Source organism: Carcharhinus amblyrhynchos, chromosome 8, assembly GCF_965287045.1.
Source record: "Carcharhinus amblyrhynchos chromosome 8, sCarAmb.v2.hapA, whole genome shotgun sequence".
Classification (NCBI taxonomy): Eukaryota; Metazoa; Chordata; class Chondrichthyes; order Carcharhiniformes; family Carcharhinidae; genus Carcharhinus; species Carcharhinus amblyrhynchos.
The window spans coordinates 56,529,891-56,553,136 of record NC_137331.1 but is presented as its reverse complement, the minus strand read 5'-3'; the positions used below and the strand labels follow the sequence as shown (position 1 = coordinate 56,553,136).

The window sequence follows — 23,246 nt, the reverse complement described above, 5'->3', positions numbered from 1 at the left end:
CCCCAGATATACCTTCTTCCACCTTCTTCCTCAGGAAAAGATACAAAAGTCTGAGATCACTCACAAACTCTGCTGCCAACAGACTTTTGAATAGACCTGCTGATCTTTCTTTATACCCTAGCTGTGACTGTACATTATATTAGAACAAAGAACATAGAAAAACTACAGCACAAACAGGCCCTGCGGCCCATAAGTGCGCCGATGACATCCATACCTACTAGGCTTACCTATAACCCTCAATCCTATTAAGTCTCATGTACTCATCCAGAAGTCTCTTAAAAGACCCCATCGAATTTACCTCCACCACCACCAACGGCAGCCGATTCCACTCACCCACCACCCTCTGAGTGAAAAACTTACCCCTGACATCTCCTCTGTACCTACTCCCCAGCACCTTAAACCTGTGTCCTTTCGTGGCAACAATTTCAGCTCTGGGAAAAAACCTCTGAGAATCCACCCAATCTATACCTCTCAACATCCTATACACCTCCATCAGGTCACCTCTCATCCTTCGTCTCTCTAAGGAGAAAAGACCGAGCTCCCTCAACCTATCCTCATAAGGCATGCCACCCAATCCAGGCAACATCCTTGTAAATCTCCTCTGCACCCTCTCAATAGCTCCCACATCCCTCCTGTAATGAGGTGACCAGAACTGAGCACAGTACTGCAAGTGGGGTCTGACCAGGGTCTTACAAAGCTGCAGCATTATCTCCTGACTCCTATACACAATCCCTCGATTGATGAAGGCCAGTACACCATACGCCTTCTTAACCACATCCTCTACCTGCGAGGCCGATTTAAGAGTCCTATGGACCTGGACCCCAAGGTCCTCTGATCCTCTAAACTGCTAAGAGTCTTACCCATGATATTATACTCCTTCATCCCATCTGACCTGCCAAAATGGACCACCACACACTTATCTGGGTTGAAGTCCATCTGCCACTTCTCCATCCAGTCTTACATCCTATTCTACACCTTCTCCTTTCCTTCTCCCTTATGTACTTTATGAACAGCATGTTTTGTCTGTATAGTGTGGCAAGAAACAATACTTTTCACTGCATCCCAATATATGTGATAATAATAAATCAAATCAAGTCAAAAGAGGATTCTCTGATGATCTGTAATTGAAGCAGGGTGAAACTGTTGGGGTTTGGTTCACAAGAAGCAGTACTGAAGACTATCACAGACTAGCCAGAACATGAACATGTCAGCAATCTCCTCCTTGCTTCCTCCTCCTCCTAGTGCTACTTCCATCCTTAGATGCTCACCATATCCCTGATAGAAAGACCATGCCTGTATGTCGGCCATGTTGTGGAGAATATTACAGACCACCATGCACTGGGACATTTCAGTGAGTATTGGAGCGTCCCTCACAGCAGTCGAGGCAAAGTAACGTTAGTTTAGTACCCCAATGGCCTTCTTGGTGGTGGTCCACTCAGCCTCATTGTTGGTCACATGTGACTGGGTTGTGAAGGGAACTCATGAATCAGGTGTAAAGCAGACTCCCTAACAATGGCCCAGGAACCCAACGTGAAGCAATTCAGGGCTACTGACACTTCCATAGCAACTGGCAGCACCAGCCTCATCCTGCTCTCAAACAACAGGTCTGGGTTCAGAAAGTTCTGAGACATCTCCTTTGCAAAATGCAGAAGATGTACAACTGATCTTGGCTTGGGGAGAAATAGGACAATTGCTCCCTGAAGACCGAGGGGTAACTAAGACTTCCTATAGAGAGACCTTCTCTCTTCCTCCTCCCTTTGCTGCAGCTTTTGATTTGATTTGATTTATTATTATCAGATGTATTAACATACAGTGAAAAGTATTGTTCCTTGAGCATTATACAGACAAAACATACCCTTCATAGAGAAGAAAACAAGAGAGTGCAGAATGTAGTGTTACAGCCATAGCTAGGGTGTAGAGAAAGATAAACGTAATGCAGGGTAAGTCCATTCAAAAGTCTGACAGCAGCAGGGAAGAAGCTGTTCTTGAGTTGGTTGGTACGTGACCTCAGACTTTTGTACCTTTTTCTCGAAGGGAGAAGGTGGAAGAAAGAATGTCCGGGGTGTGTGGGGCCTTAATTATACTTTGCCAAGGCAGCAGGAAGTGTAGACAGGATCAATGGATGGGAGGCTGGCTTGCATGATGGATTGGGCTATACCCACAACCTTTTGTAGTTCCTTGCAGTCTTGGGCAGAGCAGGAGTCATACCAAGCTGTGATACAACCAGAAAGAATGCTTTCTATCGTGCATCTGTAAAAGTTGGTAAGAGTCGCAGCTGACATGCCAAATTTCCTTAGCCTTCTGAGAAAGTAGAGGCACTGATGGGCTTTCTTAAATACAATATGTGCCCGGGGGACCAAGACAGGTTCTTGGGGATATGGACATCTCAAAACTTGAAGCTCTCAACCCTTTCTACTTCATCCCCATTGATGTAGACAGGGACATGTTCTCCTTTACACTTCTTGAAATTGATGACAATCACCTTCGTTTTGTTGACATTGAGGGAGAGATTATCGTTGCCACACCACTTGTTGCAGTATAAAGGTGTTTATCACAGTAAGAACTAATGTGGGACTGGAGAACAAAACCCCCCATAATATGATGTAAAGAGACACACGACAATATACAGGAAACTGAGTTGTGTAGGGAGACTTTAGTGTACATCAGCATGAAGTCAGCTCCTACACTGGGCTAAACTATATACATATTTACAAAGTAATATGTTCACAATAAACACTACCACTCAACTTTACAACCTCTGTGAAACTGACTGGATAAATCGTTATTCCACTAATCCTCGTACGTGCTGCCTCCGCTCCATCTTCCTCTATTAGTGTATCCCAAGGGAAATTGTAACTACGGCCGGAATTTTCCAGCCCTCCCGTGGCATGCTTTCCCATTTAAAACTGAGATTAAGAACATTTCTTTCCCTCGGTCATCCGTGGAATTCACTTCCCCAGCAAGCAGTGGAATTGCGTCACTGAATTAATTAAAGGCTAAGTTTGATTTTCGACCCATAAGGATGATAAGGGTTAATCGGAGGTGGGGGGTGCAGCTACGATCTTTCAAATGGCAGAGCAGGCTTGAGGGGCTGAATAGCTTACTCCTGCTCCTAATTCTTATGAAAATAGCAGGTTGACTAACATCAACCTACCTACTCTGCATACTTCCAATGCACATTCTTAACGCCTGCATTAAATCCTCCACTGAGCTCGTGTTCAGACTGGCCAGGAAGTGGACATCATTTTCATACAGAAAAGCTCCCTCAGCACCAGAGCTACTGGAGCTGCAAAGACCAGTTTGCAGTCAATATTATTGAGCAGCATTATTTCCCAGTAACTCTCACAGTAATTACAACACAATTTGGTCATTCGTCAAGGAAGTAATTAAACACCAGATAAATGAAACATGTCAGTTGTCAAAGCCAGCCACAAAAACCCAACAGTAAAAACAAATTAATCTTATCAGGACTTGGTGATGGGATGTGGATCATTCCGGAATATCAATATAAATCTAGACCACGGTGAAAGGAGAGTTTCATCTCTCTGTGAATCTGTAATAGTCCTGCAACAGAATGAGTCATAGAATCCTACAGTGTAGAAGGAGGCCATTCGGTCTATCAAGTCTACACCGACCACAATCCCTCCCAGGCTCTATCCCCATAACCCCATGCATCTACCTTAGCTAGTTCCCCTTACACTAAGGGGCAATTCAGCATCACCAATCCATCTAACCTGCACACCTTTGGACTGCGGGAAGAAATTGAAGCACCCAGGGGAAATCCACACAGACATGGGGAGAATGTGCAAACTCCACACAAGCAGTGACCCAAGCTGGGAATTGAACCTGGGTTCCTGGTGCTGTGAAGCACCAGTGCTAATCAGTGTGCCACCCCATAACACTCTTACCCACAACCTGACCCAGGCTGCTATTTTTACTCAATCCAGACATGCAATTAGTGTGGGAAACGGCAATATTCCACTCCATTTTTGGATAAATTTTGAAGGAAAGGGGATATACAAATAGTATAGGCAGAGGATTAAGGCTACTGCTTACAGGGAGGATAAGCACCAAGGGCAAACAGTCTGTTTCCTTATTGTAAATTCACTGTAACGTAAGTCACACAGCTGCAGGAGCAGCTAAACAAACTGAATGGAGTTTTATTCTATAATTGATTCTGATCTCAAGAGTGTTTGATGCTAACAATGGGACAGTAAAAAACTGAATACCCTTTCTTTTGTTCTTTTACCCAGCAATTACATCCCTCAGCTGAAAAAGAATAAAATTCGGTAAAATATTTAAAGGCCGTTACTGCTGTGCATCAGAGCACTAATGCACCTGAGACAAAGTGATGTGTTATCAGGCACTGAGTCTTGCCTCCTGCTGTGTTGTCCTGTGTGTACGGTGGCCGTTACCCAATCACAAAATGCCTGGGGTGCTGGAGGCCTGCACATCAAGCATACAAAGCTCATCAAGATGCAGAAAATTAAGCATGCAACTTGTTGGCTTCATAACATATTTATAGCACCTAAAAAACATGAGAAGTGCTTATTTAGCCCATATTGCAAAGTTGACCAATTTAGCTCTTGCTTCGTGGTTGTGGCATTTAAGATACTTCAGCCCAGCAAATTGACTAATACTGTTTGATTTATTTTGCTCAGGCTGATGATCCAAACTGTTTGGAGACCAGTGGACAAGGACTAACACCTGTGGGTGATGTTCAAATTGACACAGACTGGATTACAAAATCAAGAGTGTTTTACTAACAATGTGGCACTTTAATCCAACCACAAAAACAAGCAGTACAATAAGCAATACTAAAATCAGGACACCCACAACGGAATGGCCCCCCAGCCACCAGAGGACAATACAACATAAAGACGTTATGTACAAGCAACTACCCGGATCTCGGGGAGAGCAAGTCATCAAGCTGTTGAAACAGAATTCTGATGCATGTACTGACCAAAGGAAATCTTGCAGTACACTCATCCAGGAAACCCAAGCAGCAGCCTGCTGCCTCCTTTGTTTCTCTACATTAAAGCCACTGTATAAATGCAAGTTGTTATTGTTGTTGCTGGAATAAAAATATCTCAGGATGCACACCAGTTCACCAAATACCTCATGTGGGTCTGAACTTGCAGCTCGTGATCTTTGTCTGGTCACACAGTCAATGAGGGCGGCATGGTGGCACTACTGCTTCACAGCGCTAGGGATCAGGGTTCGATTCCCAGCTTGGGTTACTGTCTGTGTGGAGTCAGTATGATCTCCCCACGTCTTTGCAGGTTCCTCCAGACGTTCCGGTTTACTCCCACAGTCTGAAAGACATGGTGGTTAGGTGCATTGGCCATGCTAAATTCTCCTTCAGTGTTCCCGAATAGGTTGCAACTTGGGGATTTTCACAGTAACTTCATTGCAGTGTTAATGAAAGCTACTTGTGACACTAATCTAAACCAATGGGCCACAGGGTAAACATATTGACATGGGAGCAAGTCAAAGTTCCATGGGTGAAAGGAAAGCTTGCCAGTGCCTTTCAAACTAGATTCTCTCTTTGTGATGCTTCACCACCCCCTAGATTCAATAGATGAGAAAGCATTCAGTGTTGCAGCAACTCAGACTGCTCTGGTGCTGTTCCTAACTAGAGAATAGCACCTAGCTCAAAAAAGAACCAGCCTTCTTTACAGGATGGCCCACAGAGTGGCACGATGGCACAGCCACATCAAACACAACTAAATAATTACACACACAGGAATGGCCAAACATAGCAACACCAGTTTAGTACAAAAACTAAAATAGCTATCCGTTATTTGTAAATCTGAAAACTGGAGATATTCAAAAGCCACACTCTTTTTAACCTCATTGACCTTTAGTGTGGGAAGTCTAGCTATTTGTCTGCACTTTTCATCTTGTGATTTTTGTGGTGAACTTGCCAAAAAGAAATTTATGGTGCCCTGTTCTATTATTCAGTGATACATTTTACTTTCTAGCCATTTTACTTACATCAGAGCAGTGGCTCCCAACCTTTTCAGTAACACAGCACACTTCAGTCAGACAAACAATTCCAAGGCACTCACTTTTTTTCAGCTGAATCGACTGCTCATAAATATCCCACAATGTCTTAGCAAATTGACAGTAGCCAATCATATACAAGGTGCGGGGCACTGGTTGCACCGCAATTCAGCAATCCGCGTTGAGCAAAGTGTTGCGAGACCATTTACCGTGTGCTCAGTTTAAATCAGTATTTTGGGCTGAACTTCAGTTTAATTCAAAGCTGTTACATTCACTGCAATAATTATTCCAGTTAAAATGTGAAAAGTAATAGGAAGATAGAAAAAAACATTGTTGCATTGTAATACAACTGGGGTCCACACTATATGAAAACAACCTTTCTTCCATTTACCAAATTAAATGTCAAATCTAAACACCAAATTTAGTTTAATCTAACACATTGTACACGCTTGTAATGGCGAGGCGTGAGTTTTATTTCACAATCCTTAACAAGACACACATCATTTATTTGCTCTCCTTTAATGACACATAGTTTGCATTGGCATCATTTTGTGTTACACTCTGTAACATATCCCTGCAGTGTGCCAAATGATAAGCAATACATTTAATATTAGATAATGACTGCATACTTTATAAAGAATGGTTTCTGTGGTTGTTTATTTACACTGTATGATTACAAGCCAGATGTAAGATCTCTTGTGCTTGTTGGTGTTTATTATACAATCACAGAATCCCTACAGTGCAGAAAGAAGCCATTCAGCCCATTGAGCCTGTACCGACAACAATCCCACCTAGACCCTATTCCTGTAACCCCACATATTAACCCTGCTAATCCCCCTGACACTAAGGGTCAATTTAACATGGCCAATCCACCTAACCTGCACATCTTTGGAATGTAGGAGAAAACTCACGCAAACACAGGGCGAATGTGCAAACTCCACACAGAACAGTGACTCAAGCCAGGAATTGAACCCAAGTCCCTGGCACTGTGAGGCAGCAGTTGTGCCACCACTGTGCCACACCAAATTGTTTGGAATTGTCATCCATAATATTTGATTTCTTGCCATTGTTGTACATGTGAGCAAAAACAACTAGCTAAAAGGTATTAGAATAAATACAAATCCATATATTTCCTCAACATCTTTCTGAGGTGATTTGATTTGCTTAATTGTCACATACATTAGTGTACAATGAAAAGTACTGCTTCCTGTGCACTATACAAATTCTATTCATCCTTCTGTTTGGTATTGTTGAGCATACTATAATTAAACAATACTTTCCACTTTAATAAACCACTAATCATTGGGGGATGTACCTTTTATATATGTTCAATGAATGGAAGATTTTACATAAATGAACATTATTCCTTCCAAATCAATTTACTGGATGCCCTCTGCCTCAGGCTCTGAGTATTTGCATTGTCTCCATAGAATCCCTACAGTGCAGAAGGAGACCATTTGGCCCATTGAGTCAGGACTGACTCTCTGAAAGAATATCCCTCTCAGGCACACCTCCCTGCCCGATCCCCGTGCATTTACCATGGCTAGTCCACCTAACCTACATGTCTTTGGACTGTATCTAACTACAAACTAAGACTCCCAGGAAGCAGAGAGACAGCCACAGCTTCTTTCTGGGTATTTTCTCCATTGAGGATTTATCTACCTTGGCTGTCCGAACAATCTCTGTGTCCTTTTAAACTTTCAGATGCTTTATAAAGAAAACGGAGAGAAGTTTCTGTGACATCTTCCTGAATGGGAAGAAATAACTGGCGTGACTGTATCCCCGGTTGAAGGGATCTTGTGGTGATGGTTGGAGTTGATGCAAGGGTGCGTGCGTGGAATTATTGGCAACCGCGGCACACTTGCCTGGTGAAAACCACTATTTTAGATCATAGTAAGCCTACACTTAGTCTATTGTGATGTAAGTTTACATCAGTATCCAAAAACCTAAATAATCTGAAATCCAAATTGCAATTGGCCCCGAGGATCTTGGATAAAGGATCCCAACCTGTAAATGAAATCGAAAACAGAAATAAAGAGCTCCTGCAGACATTATTCCAAGCACTTTAACACAAAGCTGATGTAGGCTCGCAATTGCTTTTCTCTACACAGAACAGCTGCAAAATCCTTCTGCAGAATCACGACCTCAAGCAGATGAGGACACAATAACACTATTCAGAGCCAAAGTCAGTTGGAAGTTATGTCAATGGCTTGGCCTGCTATCAAAAGCTGTATGAACCCACAACTTAAAATCCAGCATCCTACTCTCTAGTAAAACAGAAAACAGTACCACAAATCCACCTGAGTAACAACAATTCCATGAAAGATAAAAATATCATTTTTACAGCACCTTTCACAATCCTATGTTCCAAAATGCTTTGCAGATAATAAAACATTGTAAAGTGTAGACAGTATAGTAATGTAAGAAATTTGAGCCAATCTGCGTGCAACAAGATCCAACAAACTATGCTGGATCTTGTTGGATATGTTGTTCTATGTTCTAAACAGCAATGTTGATCAGATAATCCATTGAGATACTGGTTGAGGGATAAATATTGAACAGCACACTAGGTAGAAAACTCCTGTTCCTCTATGAATAAGGTCATGGGATCTTTTAGGTTCACTTGAGAGAGCAAGCAGAACCCAGACTTAACCTCTCATTTGAAATACGCCACTTTCCCAGTTCTGCAATAAAGTGTCAGCCTAGATTTTGCTTCTTTGGCATGAGGCTTGAACAAGCAGTTTTCTAACTCAGAGATGTTAGTGTTACTGCTGTCACCAAGACTTACAGCTTAAGAAAGGAAAGGTTAATTGGTGCTTCTGACAGTAAACGGTGAACATGTGAGCAGAATGCTGAAAGGTAAATGACTGCTTGCTTTGTCACCTATTACAGGCATCATCACCTGAACTGGCATTATCATGTTCCCCAGCTGACAAGAATTGCATCTGTTTCTGGATCAAATTCCCAATATATTGCAATATCCATCATGTATCCGGAAGAAGAAAATCAGAATTGTCGTAACATTAAGAAAAATCATAACTTCCCACTGTTCCTGCCATGTTACCCCGCAAACAAAGCATCTTGTGCAAAGTATTCCCAAATCAAAGGCCTTGAATTACCCCATTAGTTATTCAGGTGAGTTAGCTTAACCAGTCAGGCTGATGGGTGATGAAATCCAGCTCATCAATATCATATCCAGATGTCCCATGGAAATAATGGCTCATCTGCAAAGCCCATCCACTTGTGGACATCGTAATCATTATTACACATAATTATACGTAATTATACATAAACTCCAGGGCGATATGGTGCTTAGCACTGCTATCTCACAGTACTAATGACCCGGATTCAATTCCAGCCTTGGATGGAGTTTGCACATTCCATGTCTAAGTGGATTTCCTCCACAGTCCAAAGTTATGCGGGTTAGGTGGATGGGCCATGCTAAATTGCCACTTAGTGTCCCAAGATGTGCAGCTTAATGGGATTAACAGGGTAAATACGTGGGACTACGGGGATAGGGCCTGGGTGGGATGCTGTGTTGGAGAGTCAGTGCTTCGTGGGCCAAATCGCTTCCTTCCGCACTGTAGGGATTCTATGATTCAACAGTACAATTAAGATGTGAATGTCTAACTAACTTTGGATGCTTTCTCTGAATTAATGTGCCAAGCTTTCAACAATAATGCATAAAAAAGGCATGTCAGGATGAGTAACAGGTGGCATCTATCAAGATGCCAACAACTATCCATTTAGGTCGTGCCACACTTACTTGGCAATACTATGGAAACTGTCTCCACAATATCCAGGTTAGTAAAGTTATTCCACTGATGGAAGGATTTCTGTTGTTCCATGCAGCATAAGACTGGCATCTCAAAAGACTGTGGCCTGAAAATTGGTTCCATTTCTTCCTTACACAAATGCTGGAAAAGGAATGTTGCCATGATGTGGCATGGATGGCAATCTGCCTTACACACACCTTATTGAGCACCACCTCTTGTTCAATAACCATAAAACAATGGATCTAAAGCAAAATAGTACAAGGCAGGTAAATGGGGTTGAAGTAAAGGCTCGAGGAACTAAATAGCAATATTATTGTTCCAATAATCCTGGGGTCAAATGTTGAGCAGCGTAGTTACTTGTACGCACCTTGGTGAGTTTGGTGGCAGAGGCTAATTTAATCAAGTGGGAGGGCAATGGGTGAAGATCCCATCCCCTCCCCACTTACACCCTGATTAAGCACATGACAGGAAGACCCATGGATGGTGTTCTTAACTCACTGCCTTGCTGGTATTAACCATCCAAACAGCATGACAATAAAAACTTTGCTTGCAAATTCCAGGTGTTGAGATCCCTGGTTCAATAGCATTCATTGTCTGATCACGGACCCAGTATCAGGAATTGGGAACCACTGAGAGCTACCCCATGCCCTTGCTGCTGAGCCTTCTTCTCACCTTGCCCTCACCACCCACACCAAGTGATGCCCCTCCTGTCATCACTTAATTTTTGGTCTGGTATCTAGTGATAATACAAGACCCAGGCAGGCTTCTTGAGTGGTGCTACTGTCTTACAGAACTGCTGACCGCTGACTGCCCAGTAGCTGTCAGCAGGAGGGACTAATGCTGCCGGATACTTGATCTTGGGGAAGACTTGTATCTATGCAATTAAGGACCTGAGTGGTGCTTAATTTGGCGGAACTTCCCTAAAAGAGGTGACACAGAGCAGGGCTCCCATTGGCTCCATTAAATTTCATCCACTATTCCCACTATTTTGGCACTCTCCTTTAATGGAACTAATCCCTTTAAATTTCACTTTGTGCAATCTTCCACTTACACCATTAATTTGGTCCTTGGGTTTCTCCTGAAACAATGCAAAGAAATTTATCTTGGAAAATTGGTTTCTAACAACACAGTGCTTTTTGAGACTGTTTAAAGCCTTCCAGTGCCTGTTCAAGTCAAACATGCACCCATGGCAGAAGACCTGGGCTCGGGTATTGGACCTTAAGAAAACTCACAATAACAGTTTAATTTAACAGCATACAGCTAAACTCCAATATAGAACTTGAATCCTATTCACAAATTGAGTGCAAATAGGATTGGACATTTTTGAGCAGTTCAGTAAAGCACTTTATGAATATATTTTTTGATTCTCATTTTCCATTCTGCTGCATTCTGCAGCTAACACATCATCTTTAGTCATCAACATTACACTGCCGGCAGCAAGTGTTTCTTCTCTCCACTTTCCAACAGAATGCTTCAACACTTCCATTAGTCCATTTTTTTATCCCATATTATAATACCATGATATTATAACAGATACAACACCAGTACAGCAGTAATGGCCAGAACCTCAGACTCCTTTCTATTTGTCCTTCCCCCTTGGATCAGGAATTGGCTAGCTGACAGAAGACAGAGGGTGGAGGCTGATGGTAAATATTCAACCTGGAGTTCAGTTACAAGTGGTGTACCTCAAGGATCTGTTTTGGGGCCACTGCTGTTTGTCATTTTTATAAATGACCAAGATGAGGGTGTAGAAGGATGGGTTAGTAAATTTGCTGACAACGCCAAAGTCGGAGGAGTTGTAGACAGTGAGGATGGATGTTACAGTTTGCAGAGGGACATAGATAAGCTGCAGAGCTAGGTTGAGAGGTGGCAAATGGAGTTTAATGCGGAAAAGTATGAGGTGATTCACTTTGGTAAGAATAACAGGATTACAGAATATAGGGCTAATGGAAGGACCCTTAGTAGTGTTGACGAGCAGAGAGATCTCGGTGTACATGTGCATAGCTCCCTGAAAGTTGGCACCCAGGTTGATAAGGTTGTTAAGAAGGCGTATGGTGTGTTAGCTTTTATTGGTAGAGGGATTGAATTTCGGAGCCGTGAGGTCATGTTGCAACTGTACAAAACTCTGGTGCAGCTGCACTTGGAGTATTGCGTACAGTTCTGGTCGCCGCATTATAAGAAAGATATGGAGGCATTGGAAAGGGTGCAGAGGAGGTTTACCAGGATGTTGCCTGGTATGGTGGGAAGGTCTTATGAGGAAAGGCTGAGGGACTTGAGGTTGTTTTCGTTAGAAAGAAGAAGGTTACGAGGTGACCTGATTGAGGCATACAAGATGATCAGAGGGATAGATAGGATGGATAGTGAGAGCCTTTTTCCTCGGATGGTGATGGCTAACACGAGGGGACATAGCTTTAAATTAAGGGGTGGTAGTTATAGGATGGATGTCAGAGGTAGGTTCTTTACTCAGAGGGTAAGGGTGTGGAATGCCCTGCCTGCAGCAGTTGTGGACTCGCCAACTTTAAGGGCGTTCAAATGGTCAGTGGATAGGCATATGGATAATATTGGAATAGTTTAGGTTAGACGGTCATTAGATTGGTTCCACTGGTTGGCACAACATCGAGGGCCGAAGGGCCAGTACTGCGCTGTAATGTTCTATGTTCAAAGCCAGCAAGCTGTAGTTGCTACTCATAACATAATTTCACTATGTTGAGGTGACAACCACTTTACTTAACAGCCTCACTCTGTCCACATCCACAATCTTAACTTTAACTGAATGACAACAACCCTGGAGATGTTCCACTAACCACTTTGCAAGTAGTGACAGGTCTAGAAAGCATCTGAAAGAAATGACTGTCTCAATGCACAAATAGACTTTGTTCTCGCCTCTTGAGCATACTTGCAGCTGGAGCTCCATCTTAGAAGTGGACTTTTCATTCGTTCCAATGCAGATAAGTAACCACTTAAGTAGGAAAATAAGCAAATTTTTTTTTAAGAGGGTTGGCAAAGGATTCAGAACTGACTGTCCTCGCAGCAATGGAGATAAGGGTCACAAAAATGTTTAAGAATGAATTCACTGTTTTGGCATGATTGCTGTAAATTGAGCTGCTTTCAGTAGCAGGAATTTAATGATGTGGTTGCGGAAGGTCAAAAGGCAACAATAAATTTGAAACCGCACTTGGATGCAAGTGCTACATTTGAGAGGATACTTGTTGGCTCTCTTCTTGAAATTAAATAGCAGGAAGCTGACTCTGGGTGATCAACATTGATGAAAGGTTGGAATGGCTTCTATATGAACCCAGATCAAGTTCCTGGCTGGTCACTGCTGTTAGGAGTTAGCAAAGTTCACTTGGTTCTGAAATGCTCCGAAAAGGTGCGGTTTTTCTAAAGCTGATGCAGCAAAATGCCTCTAGTGTTGTTTCATTTTAATTTATTGGCCTCTCGTGAACTCCACATCACCATCTGAATTGTGCATCATCATTAACCCTCCCAAAGGAATTAAAATCCCCACTGCTCAATCTGTCACTATTTAAATAGAAGCGACAGATGGGAATTATGAATTACTGGCAGGACAAAAAATGTAAGACAAATTAAAACAAAGTAATGCACAAAGCAAAATGCAACAAGATTTGACAATTAAATGGCCCAGTTTTAAAAGGGGTGCAGGAGCTGGGTTCACAACAGGTGGACAGTTCAAATCAATAATGTGAGTTTTTAAGTTTATTAGGTTTATTTATGTGAGAGAAGTATACAGCTTTATCAAGACAAGAGGGTATTTTAACCCCTGCCCTTTGATGGCAGTAAAGAGGTTAAATGGTTAAATATATAAAATCCAACCTGCTGTGAACAGACCTGTTTCCAACTGTGGCCAGCTTGGAGGGCATCTTAGTAACCCACTCTGGAGAGACAGGTCAGTCATTATAACACATTAATGAGACTGCTGGCTATGTTGTGGCAGTGATTTGAATTTAACACCGGCTGGCCAGGCTTCCCCGCCTTCAGGAATCCAGCTGCTAAAAAGAGGAGAGAACAGACGGATTAAACAGTTCAGTGTTTTTATATCTCTCTTAGTGAGCCACATGGAGGAAGATTGCATCCCCCAGCCCTACAGGAAACCGTCTGCCACAATTGGCCGGATTCCCTCCTCACCAACCCTGCAATTTCTCCAAGTGTGCCCTTCCTCTCAATTGTTAGCGCTACTTCCTCACCGCCCCAAACCGCCAAACCATGATGTCTCCTGATTGCCAGGGTCCAGTCTTAGAGCACAGCAAGTTCAATGGGAGATTTAATAAACGTGTTGTTTGATAAGAGAGTCGGGGATTTTCACAGTAACTTCATTGCAGGGTTAATGTAACCCTACATATGACACTAATAAATGTAAAAATAATATGATGAGATGAGGTAAGATGGAAGATGCTTGTGTAGTGGGTATACAGTACAAAGACCAGTGATGCTGAATAGCCTGTTTCTATGCTAATGCCACGATTTTGCGCCCACATTTGTCACAGGCTTATTTTCTGATTCTCTCACCCACTGTTGATGTAACAAAATTCCAACCCAGGAAGGTCAGGAACCTTGGGACAATAAATGTTAATATAATTAGTGGGCTTCCCCGCCTTTTCGTTCTCCCACCTTTGGAAATCCCCCCTCACTGATGTGATGTCAGGCTGACGAGGCTTGTAATTTTCAAAAAGGTGAACCAGGCAAAGGGAAGCTGTCTGGGGAGTGCAGGGGGCAGTCTAACTCCCCAGGATGGGTGAGGGATGTGCCCAGGCCGTATCCAACTGCAAGACATTGTGGCAGGGGCTTGTGATCCTGACTGTTAGAGGGACAAAGGTGAATCACCATTCCTGCCAAAGGCCATCAGGAACTGAATTATCAAACAAGCAGCTGACCAGAATGTTCCATCGAGGCATAGCAGCTGCCTGCCAACTGGAATTCAGGCCTGTCCAAACCAAGATCAGACCAAAGCTCAATACTTCTTCAATTATCATACCGTACCACTATATTGACATGCTTGTCCGACATCTATGGCAAAGGTGGAGGCAGCCTACTGACTACAATACTCTGAAGTCTTTATTGAATTTTATGGGTGTCTTTCAAGGACAAAGACCTGTCCGACTCTGGCCTTCTTTGGGTCTCCTGCTCTGAGGCAAGTGCACCCAATTTTCTCAGAGGCTGGAGATGACGGGGTCACAGACAGATGGAACCCAGAATGCAGAGAGACCCTGGGAGAATCCAGGAATGTCTGCCTGCTGCTCTTCCCCACTTTGGGTGACTGAGGGCCTTTCTTGCTGACTCCTTGATGAGAAGAGGAATTTGGACTGCAAGGGGTCTACCCTTGCAGTCCAAGGATAGTCTTAGGAGACTTAAGTAAAGATGAGACGTGAAGGCTCAGTTAGGGCAGGTATAGTACCAGAAGACTGGAGGATAGCAAATGTTGTCCCCTTGTTCAAGAAGGGGAGTAGAGACCATCCTGGAAATTATAGACCGGTGAGCCTTACTTCTGTTGTGGGCAAAGTTTTGGAAAGAATTATAAGGGATAGGATTTATAATTATCTAGAGAGAAATAATTTGATTAGGGATAGTTAGCACAGTTTTGTGAAGGGTAGGTCGTGCCTCTCAAATCTTATTGAGTTCTTTCAGTAGGTGACCAAAGAGGTGGATAAGGGTAAGGCAGTTGACATGGTGTATATGGATTTTAGTAAAGCGTTTGATAAGGTTCCCCATGGTAGGCTACTGCAGAAAATGCAGATGCATGGGATTGAGGGTGATTTAGTAGTTTGGATCAGGAATTGGCTAGCTGATAGAAGACAGAGGGTGGTGGTTGATGGGACATATTCAACCTGGAGTGCAGTTACAAGTGGTGTACCTCAAGGATCTGTTTTGGGGCCACTGCTGTTTGTCATTTTTATAAATGACCTAGATGAGGGTGTAGAAGGCTGGGTTAGTATATTTGCGGATGACACTAAAGTCGGAGGAGTTGTAGACAGTGAGGATGGATGTTACAGTTTGCAGAGGGACATAGATAAGCTGCAGAGCTGAGCTGAGAGGTGGCAAATGGAGTTTAATGCGGAAAAGTATGAGGTGATTCACTTTGGAAAGAGTAACAGGATTACAGAATATAGGGCTAATGGAAGGACTCTTGGTAGTGTCAATGAGCAGAGAGATCTCGATGTACATGTGCATAGATCCCTGAAAGTTGGCACCCAGGTTGATAAGGTTGTTAAGAAGGCGTGCGGTGTGTTAGCTTTTATTGGTAAAGGGATTGAATTTCGGAGCCTTGAGATCATGTTGCAGCTGTATAAAACTCTGGTGCAGCTGCACTTGGAGTATTGCGTACAGTTCTGGTCGCCGCATTGTAAGAAAGATGTGGAGGCATTGGAATGGGTGCAGAGGAGATTTACCAGGATGTTGCCCGGTATGGTGGGAAGGTCTTATGAGGAAAGGCTGAGGGACTTGAGGTTGTTTTCATTAGAGAGAAGGTTAAGAGGTGACCTAATTGAGGCATACAAGATGATCAGAGGATTAGACAGGGTGGACAATGAGAGCCTTTTTCCTTGGATGGTGATGGCTAACACAAGGGGACATAGCTTTAAATTGAGGGGTGATAATTATAGGATGGATGTCAGAGGTAGGTTCTTTACTCAGAGGGTAGTAAGGGCATGGAATGCCCTGCCTGCAGTGGTTGTGGACTCGTCTACTTTAAGGGCATTCAAATGGTCATTGGACAGACATATGGATATTGGAATAGTTTAGGTTAGAAGGTCATTAGATTGGTTCCACTGGTAGCGCAACATCGAGGGCCAAAGGGTCTGTACTGTGCTGTAATGTTCTATGTTCTAATGTTCTACGTTCTACCCTCCTAGCCAACATGTCAAGACGACATCATCCCACCTTTAAATATTTCAGCTTCTCCATTTGTATTTATTCTGTTTGGGAAACCAGCCTTTTAAGAGTTCCAACCTTAGCAATGGTGAGTAACACAGCCACAGGGCATTAATGACACAAGCTGCTACAGCAGCAGAATCTACACTACAATTAGCCACACTCTAATTGGTGAGAAAGTCAGATTTCACATTCCTGACTATCAATTCCAACATTTCTAAAATAAGGAATTAAGAAACATTTCAGCCAGTTCCAACAGAATAGTGAATGCACTCAAGGTGCTGAATAGTTGACTCCCATTCATTTGTTCCTAATTTGGTATTCTCGCCATTTATTAATTTTGTTCACACTCTCAGGGTTAGCAAAGATCTTCCCACCAGGGGCATTTGTTCTCTCAGTACCTGGCAACTTTCCAATGTCCCAATGCCCTTGAATATTGAGTGTAAATTAATTTTGTCTGTAAAAAGCTGTAACACAATAAGGAGCAATGTATCAAGAACCATCCTATCTTACCAGACACAGGAGAGGATCAGACAACAAGGGTAGCATCGTTTTCTTGCAGCTGAGCATTGCAGAAACAGATATTTGAACTGAATGAACACAGAACATTTATCACAAAATGCTGCTCCACATCTGTGAATATATTCCTCAATCAGTTTAACATAAAATCCTTTTTTATTTGCACTGATCAGAAGCTGATGTTCAAAATTCTTGGAGATAGAATTGAACCTTTACTGCCAGGTGAGAACAGAAGTGGTTAGGCTGCTGAAGTTAATAGAAAGGAAATTTCTATCGTGATGGCCAATATCTGACTGCACAACATATATGGTACACCAACAGGCCATTTGGCCCCACCAGCATATGCTTATGTTTTTGCTCCACTTGACCCTTCTCCCATATTTCCTTATCTAAATCTATCATCGTAACCCTCTACTCCCTTCTCCCTCATATGCTTGCTCAGCTTCCCCTTAAGTTCATCGATATTCGTAGCTTCAACCACTCCCTATGGTAGCAAGTTCCACATTCTCACCACTCTTTGGGAAAAGAAGTTTCTTCCGAATTCCCTACTGGATTTATTTGGTGACAATCTTATCTTGATGCCTCTAGTTACACACTTTCTCACAGCAGGAAACATTCTCTCTGTATTTACTCGATCAAAACCTTTCATAATTTTCAAAAGCTTTATTGGGTCACCCCTCAGCTTCTTTTCCAGCCTTCAATCCTTTCTTGATGTGTATACCCACACATGTCTGGTATCATCCTTGTAAATCTTCTCTGCACCCTCTCCTAAGCTTCAATATCCTTTTCACAATATGTCGATCAGAACTGCATTCAGTATTGTAAATGCAATTGAACCAAGGTTTGATATGGGTTTAGCACAACTTTTCTTCTTTTCAATTCTATCCCTCTAGGAATAAAACCTATTGCTTGTTCTGCTTCTTTTTTAAATGGCTTTACTCACTTGTGGTGCTTTTTTTAAGTGATTGATTACATTTGAGATCCCGTGTTCCTCTGCCCCACCTAGACTTATACCAGCCTGGGAATAAGTGATCTCTCTATTCCTCTTATCAAAACGTACTCTCATACATTTATGTGATGTACTTCATTTGCCGATTATTTGCCCGTTCTGTAAACCTACGAATGTTCTCGTGTGATTAATTACATTCCTGCTGAGTATTGGCCAGCTTCCCCTAATTTGGTGTCATCAGCAAACGTAGATATTGGCCAGAATTTTACTGCTCTAGAATCGGGGTGGGCGAGGCTCACAGAACAGCATTTTCCATTGGCCTCAGGCAGGATCTTACAAATCTTGGACGGGCAAGGTGGTAAGATTCTGGTGATTATGTTTTTTTTATTCCAACATCCAACTCATTAAAGGAAAATGTGAATAATAGTGGTCCCAGCACTGATCCTTGTAGTACACCACTTCCCACTGTCTGCCAGTCTGAGTAACTACTCTTCACTCCAATTTCTTGCTTTCTATCTTGAAACCTGCTAACAATCCATTTTGCTGCTTGTTCCCTGACTTTACATTCTCCAGCTGCATTCATTGGTCTATTATGGGACCTTTTGCCAAATCACATATACTACATTAATACTCCCTGCTGTAACCTTCAAAAACATTCAGTAAGATTTTCCCATTTGAAATCCACACAGACCATTCATTATTGCATTTCTCATTTCTAAATGTTCTTTTATTCTCTTCTTTAGTAAAGATTCCAGTAATGTTAAGCTGACCAGTCTAATTCCATGGACATGTTCTGTCCCCTTTCTTAAACATTAGCTATCCACCAGTCTGCTGGCATTACACCCTTTTCTAACTAATTAATAAATTTGATTAATAATATCGCTATCATTTCATCCCATAAATCTTGCGCAGTACTTGCAATTCATCCAGACCAGAGACTTTATCTGCTTTGAGTTTGCTTAGTTTATTCAATATATCCCCTTTTTATTTTACATGTATTCATCTCATTAGTCACCTCACCATTCAATATCTAACTGTTTTATATCCCTGCTAAATACTCAGCAAAATAATGATTTAATATTTCTATCATCCCTCTATCATTACCGGTGGCATTATCCTGCCTATTCCTTAATGATGCAATTCCCAATACAAATTTCCTTGTGTCTGTAAAATATTTTACCATTTTGTTTTATGTTCCATGATAATTTAGTTTCATAGTTTCTCTTTAGTTTTCTCATTTGTTTGATTTCTCTCCTAATCTCTTTGTACGCACTCTTATCCTGCACCCCTCTGCTGACTATATGCTAAATGTATGCCTCTTTTCCAACACTGTCATTTCTTTGCATGTTTATTCATCCACGGAATGTTTGGATTGTTCTTTCCTTTTAGCACAACATAGTTTGAAATGAAATCACAGAATCACTACAGTGCAGATGAGGCCATCCGGCCCATCAAGTTCACACTGACTCTCTGACAGAGGAACTTACCCAGCCCCTCTCTCCTGTCCTATCCCCTTAACCCAACACATTTCCCATGGCTAATCCATCTAATTTACACATCTTGATATACTAAGGAACAATTTAGTATGGCCAACCACCTAATCTGAACATCTTTGGACTGTGGGAGGAAACTGGAGCACAGTTTCCTGGATTACAGGAATTCCACACAGATGGTGACCTAAGGCAGGAATTGAACCTGAGTCCCTGGAGCTGTGAGACAGCAGTACTGACCACTGTGCCACCCTGCACTCGGAGTGAAACCTGTAGTGGACATCCAAAATGTTGCATCAGTCACATCAGAGGTGCTCAGCCAATGCATGAAGAGTGAAAGAATCTTCCACTTTCATAAGAACTCTTCAGCCTCAGTGCTGCATTTTCAAAGTGGAGGTCTATCAGTCAATTTCACACCCTCAGCAGCCCATGATTTTCTGTCTATTAATTTCCTGTTGCCAGTGTTCACGAATGAATGCTCAGTAACAAAATTTATCCATCACTTTAACAGAGGTGTTAATTCATTTAAAATAAACAATTTAATGCTTCCATTAAAATAGCAGACAACAGAATGTCATATAAATGTGTTTCAGGTTCATCTGCTAAAATCACCAACAATTAAGGTCTACAATTTTAATAGAAGATTTTCACCGCTGCTGTGGATGCCAGATATCTCCTTCAAGAATTACTAACACAATCAAAGCATGTACAACAGGCAAATTAAATTCACACCATGAGTGGCAGGTCCCAAGTGATGGCAGAGTCACAGCAGGTCACGGCAGAGTCCCAGAGGGCCACAGCCGAGTCTCAGCGAGCCACAGCTGAGGGCCTCAACAGGCTTCTCGAGATTCTGCAGCCCATTGCTGAAAAGCTTGAGAGCTTGCAGGAAACACAGGGGGACAGCGCTGAGACACAGCGGGCTGTGGCTGCAGCCCTTGACAGTGTGGCCCACTCACAGAGGGTCATGACTGAGGAGCTGTAGAGCACGGCCCAGTCTCAGAAGGGAACTTGCTGCGGCCATTGACAATGGCCCCTGACTCAGAGGACTAACATGGAGGGCATGGCCACCATGGCAAGAACGCAGGTGGTTTTCCAGGACTGGCATGGCCAGGTGATGTCAGAGCTTCTGGAGCTCACCACAGAAGCTCTGCCACTCACAGGAACCCCAAGGGAGGAGGAAGGGCTTGAGCCCATGCCAGGGTCTTCCATCCAGGAGATTGCGGCTGTGGCTACAGCTTCCGACTCCCTCCTCCCTGATACCGGGGCAGCTTGTGGAAAGCAGGTTGAAGACAGTGTCATGGGTATGTCCCTGACACCTGGAAACCAGCCAGGGCCCTCAAGGTTCTGGCTCTCCAGAGGATGGTCGCCAAGGTCATCACAGGCGACAGGGCGAGGTAGGCAACTGGCCACTGCCACCTCCAATGTACATCCTGGGGAGACACCAAGACATAATGGTAGACCACGTAAGGTTAAGAAGTTGTAGTGGCACTAAGATGGCATGGGTGAAGGGCAACACTAGGTAGATAGAATATTTAGGCACTTTAAAGTCTCATGTTCACATGATTTTATATTATCACTTATTTTGAAAGCACTTTTATTGGCAACAATAAATGTTATTTTACCCCACACACCTGTGACTAATTTGTCTCTAATTAGCCTCTAACAGGAATGTACTTTGCCTGACAGTCGCCCGAAGGACCCTGCATGTTGATGTCGGGGGTGGTGGGGGGGGTGGAATGGAAGCCACGTGCAGCAACAAGGCCCTAGTGACCAAAGTGTATGGTGATCAGGGTCTCCCTCGCAGTCCTTGCATTCCTGAGCCCTCCAGTGCCTGGGTGATGTTGTTCTTCATTGTCTTCCTCTTCCTCCACCTGCTGGGCAGCTTCTTCCCCAGCGATGACTGGCTGGTCCGCCTCACATCCTCCTCCTCCAAAAGCTCTCCTTGCTGCTGCACCAAGTTGTGCAGGGCACAACACACCATTACAATGTGGGACGATATCAGGGGACTACATTGGAGGACCCCACCAGAGTGGTCCAGGCACCTGAACCACATTTTCTAGGCACCTCTACACAGGCGTCAGCAATGTCCCCCACGAGCCATCCCTTCACCCTTGAGTACCTCCAGGACATCAGAACTCTTCAATATAAAACTGTCATGCATGCTGCTGGGATGTCTGATGCAGACATACATGATGTTCAGCTGATGGTCACACACCAATTGCACATTTATTGAATGGAAGTGCTTTCTGTTTATGAATCTTCCTGGATTCTTCACTGGGGCCTTGAGGGCAACGTATATAGCCCCCTGCGATGGCTACGAATCCTAAAGCCCAGGCTTCCTGCTGGGCCTGGTCCAAGCTCAAATTTAATATACTGGCCAGCCCAGGCATACAGGGCATCCGTGACCTGCTTGACACATTTGTGGATGGATGGTTGGGAAATGCCACAAAGGCCTCCACTGGTGGCCTGGAAGGATCCAGCGGTGTAAAGATTTTAAGTGGCCATCAGTTTCACAGTCACCAGGACTGATGTACCTTCATGCCCTGGGGGCAGCCCCAGGTCCTGCAACAAACGGCACAGGTGTCACACTGTCTTCTTTCGGAGCCATCACGACACGCAATGTGCAAAAGTTGCTTGAAGGACAGTCGTGTGTGGAACTGCCACAGTCTCTGTTTCCTCCTTTTCCTTTAACCCTCTCTCCACTCACATTGTCTGTACCTTTAAGACTTGATTACCTGTAAAGACTCACATTCCAACCATTATTTTGTAAATTGAGTTTGTGTCTTTATATGCCCTGTTTGTGAACTGAAATCCCACTCACCTGACGAAGGAGCAGCACTCTGAAAACTAGTGGCTTGTGCTACCAAATAAACCTGTTGGACTTTAACCTGGTGTTATGAGACTTCTTATTGTGTTTGCTCCACTAGGGCCCAGAGTCAGTGCTAAAACACAAAGTCAGCGCTCAGACCCAGGTCCACCCTAAGAGCCTGAAGCCAGACCCCTCGAACAGCAGCAATCTTCCACCCAGTCACGCACTTGCAGGCCCGCCCCAGCCCAAAATGCAACACGGCCACCACAAAACAACCCCCCCTCCCTCTGCCATCCTTGCCTTGGCTGGCCTACATGCCAGATCCACAGCAATGTGGTTGACCCTCAAATGCTCTCTGAGAGGACAGTTAGGGACAGGCAATAAATGCTGGTCCAGCCACCAAAGCTCACATTGCACAAGATTTTTTTTTTTAATTTATTGCCCTTGAGAACGTGGTGGTGAGGCACCTTTGTTAACTGCCACAGTCATGTGGTTGGTGTAGCTGCACCTACAGTGCTGTTAGTGAGGGTGTTGCAGGATTTTGATCCAGCGACAGTGAAGGAACAACAATATATTTGAGTCAGGATAGCATGTGGGTTAGCGGGGAACTTGGTTCCCATGTGTCAGCTGAACCTCGTCCTTCCAGGTGGTAAAGCTTGTACATTTTGGAAAGAACTGTCAAAGAGCCTTGATGAGTTGGTGCAATGTATATTGTCGATGGCGCTCTGTGTGTAGGTGGTAGGAGGAGTGAATGTTGAAGGTAGTGGATGGGGTGCCACTTAAAAGGGCTGCTTTGTCTTGGTTTAACAACC

The 23,246-nt window shown here is 43.4% G+C and overlaps 1 protein-coding gene across 3 annotated transcripts in view; it reads right to left on the bottom strand.

Moving 5' to 3' along the window:
- LOC145346623 (solute carrier organic anion transporter family member 5A1-like) overlaps positions 1 to 23,246 on the bottom strand; it is a 167,376-nt gene that overhangs the window by 87,543 nt on the left and 56,587 nt on the right. The window lies entirely within an intron of this gene.